A 10,419-nucleotide genomic window follows, 5' to 3' on the forward strand; every position below is an offset into this window, starting at 1 on the left:
TGCGTCCGGGATATGGATGTACACAGTGGCTGATAAATTCTTACCATTTCTCTTTATCTAAGGACACAGCTACATTACCTGAGGAGTCTGTTATTCATTCATGTTTCTGTCCCTTCACCTTCTTGTCACTTTGATAACTTCAACTCGTTTGCCTTATGAGCTTGATTACAGTTTGTTCTATTAATAAAAAACAGAACACAATTAAAGGGGGGAGGGGGGTAAATAAACAAACAAAAAAAAATCAATGAACGATTAAGAGGTTCGTGTGGTTAAACAAAAACTTATTAACCTCTCAACCCTCATCCACATCAAGGAAGAGAAGCCTTTACGCACTGGTGCACCAGGAGCGCATACAGACGGAATTAATTTAAAGCGCCAGAATTTAGGAAGGAGACGCATACACGCACTGAGGCGCGCGAATATAGACGCGCGCGCGCGCAAACACACACACACACACACACACACACAGGCAGCCCATATTTTTGACTGTTAACTAACATTGTTGGAGATAAGCGTGGAATCGATGAAATTTCTTTATAGTTTAAGATATCATCTGAGCGTAAAGAGGTCGCTCGGCACATCAAAGTTTAAATGGTCAGCAGACTTTGGTGCTCAGCCTGCCTTTTATTTGGCACGCTCCATTCAGAGGTGCGCTGGTGAGGGGGAAAAAAGCGCACGGAACGAAACAAGAGACGTCACCCGAAATGCAGGCGAGACAAAGATTTTTCTTTCTTTTTTTTTAAACCCCAACATTTTAAGGAAAAGAAACACAAAAATTGTTCAGCTCGAACTTTACCTGCACCTGCCGATAGCCGCGAGCATTTCACGCATGTCCGCGCATCCTGGGAATAAGGGTCCGCAATGGTCGAGTTTCCCCTCAGACTGGCGTTGCTGTAACCGCGACTTCCATCCAGATTTCTTTCTTTTCTTTTCTTTTCTTTTTTTTTTAAAGACAACACCTGCTGAACCGCGCGTACATATGCCCGCACAAACAACTGGTAGTGCTCTGTCAGCGGATTCCCATTAACAACTACAGGCTGGACGCGCTGCTGCGCAATGACGCACGCCAAGAACTCGCAGCTGATTTGGAGTCTCCAAAGATGCCCAAGATGAATCCCAGAAAACCTGTCGTGATGCTGTCGGCTGTGCGTTACCCTTCATGTAGTGTATGAAGGGGGGCGATATTTTATGGCTCAACTAAAACACTGAACGCTTTTGGGGGGGGGGGGGGGGGGGGGGGGGTTGTTTGTTTGTTTGTTTGTTTTGCTTTTTCGCTACGACGTGACACAAGATTAACTCCAGGCATTTATAGATCGTTGAAAAAAGATCATAGCCCAAAAATGGAACTGGCACACTGTATGCACAATTTCAGATATAGTTCTATTTCTGTTGTGGCACTTTGAGGAAATCGTGCGACAATAACAGTGTCAGTGTGTGTTAAGCGCTTCAGCAGCAGCGTTACTATTTCTAATCAGCTTCTGGCAAAGGAAATGAGCTCTTGTCGGAATTTAGGATGGAAGGCTGGCAGGCTGCAAGTGAAGATGGAGGAGGTTGTCCCAAGGTGTTGGCCTCTGATGGCTGGAGCTGGAAAACCATCCCCCAGGCTGCAACTCTTTGCTTTGCGTGGGTGTCCCTGGAGCACTTCCATCCACAATGCCCCAAGGGGAGTGAGGGGTGGTCAGTCAGGCAGCAACCGATCCGATTTTAGCCCACATTTGCGCCATTACTGTTGAACTTCGGTCAGTGCTTGGTAGAGCAGCTTGCCATAGCAGTAGGAAAAAGACCACCATCAAAGCGTTAGAGGGTTAAGCCCCTCTGTTGGCAAACAGCCATTCAGCTGAAGCAAAAGCAGGACGGTGAATCCCTTCCATCTGTGGCTGTATCATTGGCTTCCACCTCCAGGGAGACTGATCTCTGATAGGGGGTACTTTTAACTCAACAGCGGATTCATTTTGAATAATTACATTTTTATGTTTAAACACTACAAAAAAATGTTTGTTTTTTTATAGTGTGTACTCTTCTAATGGATGTCACTAACACCCCTCACCTCACCGTTAAACACAAACAGTCCAAGGTCTTTATACAGTAACTCCAAAATAAGTCACTGGAACAGCAACACTGACACAACTGAATCAGTACCATGGACAGCACCTACACATCAAACAAGGCAGACTTGTTCTGCTCTCTATTACTCGATATTGGCATGCACTGAAAAAAAAAACCCCTATATTATTTAACCACCTAGATAGAACAGGAAGTCTATTCAGGAAGTTAAGGAAAGTGTCACTGTGAACCAGAAGTCAGGAACATGGAGCACATCTGATAGTGAAACAAAGGGACGCACCTGGTTAACCTCCTTTATCATACATTCAAATATGAAATTCATGTTGTATTCAACACAACTTCAAACAAGCAACTGAGGCCATAAAAATATCAGCAAAGCATTTGCTAAAGTCATAGAGCAAGGATTGTGAAAATTGTTTTCTCATAGTTGTGTATACAAGCATAGGTTTTTTTGGTTTGCTAGTTTGTTTTGCATGTAGAGTCACCACTGCTGGCAAGTAAAAATAATTTGTGTAATACACTTCTCTATTGGCTTTATAAGCTTACAGTTATGTTGAACAAGGCAGAGGAGCCAAATGCAAAAGACTGTTGTCACCCAAATGACCCACCCCTTTTTTTCACCTTGACTCATGTGATGACTTACATCATCAATATTAGGTCAGTGACCCTCAGGACAACCTCCAAAAAGGGGATAACCCTTTGGAGGTTGACAAATGTACATATTTTGGACAAAGAAGACAGATGGTTTGAAAGAGGAGTAAAAGAATCCATTTATGTCCACTGTGAGCGACCATCTTTGAACAGAGGCGGTGGTTTACGACACCAACTGTCTGCCATCTATAATCCAGTTTTGAGATCCCTTCCCAGACGCCTTAACGCCCACTCACATCCTGGGCCATGTGACCTCAGGAAATCACATGCTAGGGTGGGGCTAGGTTTCACAATGAGCTCACCCGAAACCTTGGCTGATTGTGACCTACACCCATTTTCACACCTTGGCTCATGTGATTAGTTAGAGGATCATTAGGGGGCCTTTGTCCCTCTCAGTGTGTTACTCCCACAAAGCTTAAATCTGGGACTCTCCACCATTTGACCCTAGAACTGAAGAAGCTTCTCAGATGAGAGGTGAAACGTCTTCAAGCAACTTAAAAAAGTCCAGACGCTTTTCTTTCCAAGCTCCTTAGACTAAAAAGAAATGGACATTTTAGCATGCCTATTCACATTTGTGCCATTTTTATTTATTTTTATGTTGCTAGGCGGAGTTAAAAAAATTATAAAGGTTAAATCGGTGCAATTTGGTGCCTAATGCTGTTTAATTCTGACATCTTTTACAAATTTCACCCAGTACTTTTATCATGTCTCACCCATCCTGTCATCTTCTATTCATTTTCTCTAGTCTTTGACTGTAAATCTCCAGGTAGTGATCATCAACCCCTCCATTCATCCCACCAGTCTGCAAAACAAATACATGACTAATTAACGAGACAAATCTCACACTTTTCTTTGCTTTCTCTGCTCTGGTTTTCACACTGTTCAGGAATCATTACCACTCACCAGGTCTCGCTGTCCTTGCAGTGTGTTACATCCCTAATACCTTCTGAACATCCTTGGAGTTCCAACTGGGACTCTCCCCCTATTGCATTCTTTATTCATGTGAAGAGCAGGTGACAGGTGAGAACTTAAAGGCCATGCATCTCACAACCTAATACTCCAATGACAGGCTCGCTTGTGATGAATCCCATCATATATCTCCCTGTCACATTTGAATCCTGCCCGGGTATTTCACCATGTCCACCTGAGCCCTCTTACATCTGCTGCTGCTGCTGCTTTCAACAAAGCAATTTTGCCCAGGGTTATATGGCCACGTGCCTGCTTTATGCATGATTTATGCGTGCCGAGTTCCATCAGTTGACCTGGGTCACTGGGAAAGACCAGATTAGTGATGTGCCCTCAAATCATGTATTTGGCCAGTGGCCTTGACCTCTGAAAGGTTTGGCTCTGTAATTATTTATAATGAGTGCATTACAAGCTATGGTACATGCACATCTAATATACTGTATGCACTTCGTACACCTGATATGCATGTGTTTTGTTTTCCCTCCAAAAGCATGGTGGTTGACAGCAGTGTCTGTATCTTGGCGTTTATGTTGATTTCAACCACCGTACCAGTAGATACTGTAATTTGTCGCTGGGTTTTAAGCATGCATTATGCAACATTTTATTAAGTATAAGCTCAATGTTTAAACAATTCATCTATTTCCAAAAAAAAGTTTCAATCAGTTGTGAGGTGACCTTGATATTCCCAGTAGGGAGATGCTTTCTGGTGGAAACCTTAGAACCATCTCATTCACAATTTATTGCACAGGAGTCTCAGGAGTGTAGGCTTTGCAGAGCAAGTCCCATGTATTCAGCTGTGAGGCCTACCCTTTGTCTTCTACAGGTGAAGAAACATATCTATATGGCAACAATTCCACTAACATTAAAGCAATTTTTAAACTAAATTGATAAATTCTTAATACTTAAGAACTTAAAGATAAACATTTCTCTACAATAGGTATTAAAGCTCCAAAGGTTACAGTGTTGAATTTGACTGAACAAAAGCATGAATCACATAAATGTAGCAAAAACAAATTCTTCATTACAGATCTTTAAAACACAATACATTATTCTGTGGAAATGCCGTGTGGATTTTCATCCAAGTATTAAAAATCTTTATTCAAACTTATGTCACTTTGTCCAGTTACTCTTGAACCTCTGAAAATGGGGGGCTGTGTATAAAGATGACTGTAAGGGATCTAATGCTTCTGTTAGACCCCTTAAGTTAAAACTGAAAGTCTGCACTTCAATCAAATCTTGACTGTTCGATTTAAAATCCACCGTGGTCAGCTTACAGAGTCAAAACTGCATAAAATGCGTCACTGTTAAGGTACTTACAGTATGGACTTAACTACAGCCAGTGTTGGGAAGGTTACTTTTAAAATGTATTCCACTACAGATTACAGAATACATGCCCCAAAATGTATTTTGTAACGTATACCGTTACGTTACTCAATGACAGTAACGTATTCTGAATACTTTGGATTACCTATTATATTATCATGCTTTTTACAACTACATGAATGTACTATTGCTGTGTGAATTATTACTTTTACTGAAGGTTACTCGCCATACCAATACCAACTAGATTTTTAAATCTTAATATAAAAAGAGTAACAGTAGGGTGGACATTAGGTAGAGTTGCACTTTTTGCAGCGATCTCGTATAGAAAACTGTTTCACGTGTATATAAAACAGGTCCGCAGCTCCGAACTGTAGTCCGGCTAATACGTCGGATTCCGTGTCGGGCTCGTAGCCGAAAACTAGCTTTACTTTGTTGTCTGGGTCAACTTTGCTAGCGTGAAACAAAGAGAGGCGTTGAAAGGCTGCTCCAACAGAACTTATTGTTTCAGAGGAAAACACAAACACAGTGTACAGTCAAGTCTTAATAGCTTACTTACAGCTGGGCTCGTCAGGCACTCTTTTTGGCTGCAGTGGTTATTATTATATTTACATGCTTCCAGCTCCCGTTTCTGCTCAGTGACAACTCGTACTTTTCCTTTCTCTCCCTCCCTCGCTCACAGACACATAACGTGTATGGTAGTCCATTCTCCCTGCAGCACGGACTACACTGCCCATGAGGCTACATTCTTTAGGGCGATGCCTGTAACACTCTGCCTATTGCCTTCATATTAAATCATTTTTGTGAATAATCTTTTAAAATATTTCTTCACGTCATTATGTGAGCCGCAAGTAGGGGTGACATGGGCCGCGAGATTGAGACACAGGCATTAGAGCCTCTTGATGCGTGTTTTGTTTGGGGCGTGGAAACCAAAAATAGAGAGGGCATAGCTGAACACATGAAACAGGAAAATACCGCCGTGTAATCCCTTTATTTCAGCAAAGTAACTGTATTCTGAATACCACCTTTTTAAACGGTAACTGTAACGGAATACAGTTACTCATATTTTGTATTTTAAATACGTAACGCTGGTACATGTATTCCGTTACTCCCCAACACTGACTACAGCCTACACGCAGATTTTCTGACAGTCATGTCTCAGTTGTCTCTCCACATGTTCACTGATTTTTTAGTAAGTAAGCTCAACAGCAGCTATCAAATTTAGCCTGTTAGCTTTGGTTAACTAAAGCAATCAAAATGTGCCAACTCAATTTTGCTAGCTTGACGTAGATGAACAATGGAAACTCCCAATCTAATGACTTGCTGGTCATGTGCAAACGTGTGGTGTTTCATGCTCAATGTGTGACGGGGGCACCAAATTTGACCTGGAAAAATTCTGGCATGCGTCACAAATGTGTTGGCATGCACCAGAGCATTTGCGTGCCAACACATTCGTGTCTGTTTTTACCGCCAATTTAATGATGTTCCAGTACAGAAGGTCAAAGATATGCAGATATGCAAAGGGAGATGCTGCATCACTTTGAAAACTTTGTGGAAAAAATTCTTTAGTTCTTCCCAATTTCTCCCACTGAAAAAGCTACATCCAGATGAGCAGAATCAACTTTTTGGGATCTTTAGGTCCAGTTTTGACTTCTTGCTATACCAGCAGTAATATGGCAGTATTGTCTGAGAGGCGACACCTAGAATTCAGGGGAACACCGCAGCAGTTTTATGTGCGTTAACAGCAAGCATAAATAGAAGCAACTGCATGACGATGTTACACGAAGCAACCAATGAGGAGGATATAAATGCACCTTTAATCTTCTAGAGCAGTGATTTTTATCCAAGTGTGGGCTGGGGCCCACTGGTGGGCTGCGAAGGTACTGCAGTTGGTAATAACAGAAATTCAAGTTTAAAATTACAAGTATCTACAGCTGATTATATTAATTGATTCAGTTATTTTATTTTATTTTTTTTAAAAGTGAATTTAAACTGGTAATGTGATGTTGTATGTTTGGTATGACTCATTACTCTGACCTAAATTTACTGCTTTTATATTGAAGTTTGTATCCCAGGGGCAAGTGGGTCACACATTAGCCTTAACACTTTGCATATGACTGGGCATCATTACCTTCTCTTGTATTTGACTAGAGTGAAGATTTAAGTTTGGGTCGGCCCATGGGATTTTCTGGTTTTTTAAGTGACCCTCACCACTTTTGACTTTGGGAATGGCTGCTTTAGAGGGCAGAAGTTACCCCTGTGATATACTTATTTTACAGTTGTACAATATTGGGGGGTTTTCCTACAGGACTAAGACCACAGTTTGACTTCAGCTGTCAATCACACACATATTGTAAACCACATAATGAAACTTTAACAATATCCCATTCATTAGTAGCCCATTGGGGCCCTGCACATGGATGGGAGTCAAGGAATGCTGACAAGAAGCATGCAGTGAAGATGTTCTCTCTCACACTGTTATAAATTTTACAAGACATGATGCATCCTGATGCATATTAGTAGACTGGGATTATTGGACAGCTCCTCATTCAGTGCCTTTCATTTTTATCATTCGAGCTTTTACACTCATTACGCAGCGGGTTCTTGAAGAAAGCTCATACTATCAAAGCGCTGTTATGTCTGGCTTCACAGGAGCTACCGCGCACCCTCATTAGACAGATGCTGTTTGCCAGAGGGGACTGTGGTATCTGGGGTAAAGTGTTAGTGGCGTCCCTGCTTTCCTTTCACAGGAACAGATGTCGGAGGGAGCGAGACGGTCTTGTCATTCCACCTGAGGTTTCCATCCTTTTAATTCGTCTGGTGTGCTCATATTAAATTGTTTTTGTGTGCCCCGTTTCCTGACGCTGGCTCTGCTAAGACTGGAATAACCCCCGTGTGTGATGATCTGTCATAAAACAGCATTTCTAGGTTAATGAATAACTCAAAATGTGCTTGTTGCAATGATGCATCATTAGCAGAGAAAGTAATTATGGCTTTGAAAAAAAAAACAGCGTCAATTTGTGGCTAAGTAATATTAGCCTGCCTGCCATTTGTTTTGTATAGCTAGAAGGGATCTTGGGTCATTAAAACTATGTGCACCAAGTGTTATACTTGTTCCTTTTTTTATTTCTTTAAAGCAAGGAACTTTAAACAGGGTGTGAAGAAGGAGAAAACCTCTGTAAAAGTTATTCAAAGACGCAGCACATTTAAATGTTGTTAGAGCAGGTAGAAGCACACCATCCATAATTGGTTCCCACAACACTTTCTCCCGCTTTCTTCCCCTTCCCCTTCCCTGTGACATCCTTTATCTCTCACTCCTCTCTGTAAATATTTTTGCCATTTGATCCCTCGCTCAAACCCGCTGCCTATCTTTGTCTTTCCCTCTATTTCTTCCTGTGCCTTTGTTTTACTTGCAGACGTGTGCCCACACATAGCCAGGAAAAGCTTGGCATTGCTTATCAGGCAGAAAGCAAATCCAGGCACTTTCAGACTAGGCAAGAATCATATGTAAGGGTTTGCTACTAATAGATGCATCGATGTAGAGTGGAAAGGGAAAAAGAAGCAGTCTCTCTTTTATCTTTTAAAAGTAACATTCATTTTTATCCAATTTCCTGTCAAAATAGCCTCGAGGGTGCATCATCTGTCAGCCTGACAGTTTGTTCATTTGATGGACTGGATTTTATCTTCAAACCTAAACTGTCAAAACTATAAAATCCATCAGTGTGTGATAATAGAAAAATGTGAACAATATTTAACACTGTGCAGACTGTGGTAAACAAAAAAAGAGAGAGAGGCGAACATTACACCTACAGTGCTATCATGTTGAATTACTGTACTCAAATGTGCCTCCATGAGTCATTTTCGTCCACTGGAGACCATCCCACTTTGAGTACTCACACCTTCAGTGTGTTTTTCTGTGCTCCAATCTGTTGTAAACTAGAACTACTTTACCAAAGTAAATTTTAAAAAAAAAAGTCACAAGGTCTTGCAAGTAGTGGAGTGGGCGACTTGTCCTTCTGTATAAGAGATTTTGGAACTGCTGACATGCCAGAGCAAATGTAATTCCAGTGGAGGATTATGGTCTTCTCTGGTGGTCACGCCAGTTATGAGGGCATTGAAAATAAATGGACAACATCTTCCAGCTCCGGCCATGTTCTAACCACATCTCATTTTTCTCACATCAGCCTTCTAAGCTTACAGCAGACTACGACCTACTCCGCATCATATCCGATTAAAAATGCTGCCGTTTTGCGCCGTCTGTTCGCCGCAAACCAGCAACACCCAAGTTCTCTTGAAATGTTCGCTTTCAGATGCCAAAATGAATCCGATCTGTGGCCAAATTCTGCAGAGTTCCGTTTAAGAAATAGCTCAACATTTAGTCGCTTCCATGCCAAGAGTTAGATGAGGAGATCAGAAGCACTTTCATGTCTGTGCTAGAACACAGATAGAGCCAGGGGGTGATGAAGCATAGCTTAGCATAAATACTAAAGGCAGGGGAGTAACCTGCTGTAAGTGTTTCTTGGCAAACAACAGCCGCATGCAATGACTTCCCAGAATCTTGTCATTCACAGCAAGAGTGCCAGGAAACCTGGGAGACACTGTGCAGGAAGTTCTGTGCAAATTAATAAAGTGGTGTTTGTAATTAAAGTGCTAGAGATCATTTAAAAAATCCCCTTTAAGGTGAACTTTATCATTTTTGCACAGATTGAATACGTGAGATAAACACAGGTGACAATTTAAAGAAAAATTGATGATAAAATGTTCAAGATTTGGCTCCCACATTGCCACCGAAATGACTTTATTTTTGATTGAGAAGCCATATGTCTGGATCTCTATTGGAGAAATAGTGCAGCAAGTGCCAGGATTTGCATATTTGTCAGTCTGAACAAATTCATTCGAAAAATTTGCCATTTGATTTTCAAACTTTCAGTGTTTCATCTTCACATCTTCACCACTGTTTCACTGCAGAATTTTAACCACTGGATCCATTGCAGAGGTTTTACTCCTGATTTTTAATCCTTTTGGCTATCCCCCTTTTATAGCAGTTGGATGCATACAACTAGGTTCAGACATGTTAACATTCAATGTGACATTCCTCCCTTGAGACTCAAATAATTTAATGCATTCTGTGCTCTCTCAGGCTGGAACACCCTGTCATCAATTTTTTAACCGCTTATTTTTTAACAAGCTAGCACAGAGAGATGTTTACCATCGCTCCAACCAGATCTTTGCACAGATTCAATTTGTTATGTCGGCTGATTCATGTAACTAACTAATTTATTATATTTATGTTTTCTGTAGTCTACCCGCTCCTAGCTTAGTCTATGGTAAATGGACTGCAATTTTGCAGACTGCACTTTTTGATCCTCGCCTAGCACTTAAAGCACTTTGATACACTGCAAGCTGCATTCACAGATA

At 41.3% G+C, this 10,419-nt stretch overlaps 1 protein-coding gene across 1 annotated transcript in view; it reads right to left on the reverse strand.

Annotated features, from left to right (window-relative positions):
• LOC134639846 (gamma-aminobutyric acid receptor subunit pi) overlaps positions 1-1,150 on the reverse strand; it is a 76,497-nt gene extending 75,347 nt beyond the window's left edge. The window contains exon 1 of the mRNA XM_063491305.1: positions 797-1,150. The gene's annotated coding sequence lies outside the window, so the exon portion shown is untranslated. The remainder of the gene's footprint in view (positions 1-796) is intronic.
• Between the last annotated feature and the right edge of the window lie 9,269 nt (positions 1,151-10,419).

This window comes from Pelmatolapia mariae, linkage group LG13 (assembly GCF_036321145.2).
Source record: "Pelmatolapia mariae isolate MD_Pm_ZW linkage group LG13, Pm_UMD_F_2, whole genome shotgun sequence".
NCBI classification, from domain to species: domain Eukaryota; kingdom Metazoa; phylum Chordata; class Actinopteri; order Cichliformes; family Cichlidae; genus Pelmatolapia; species Pelmatolapia mariae.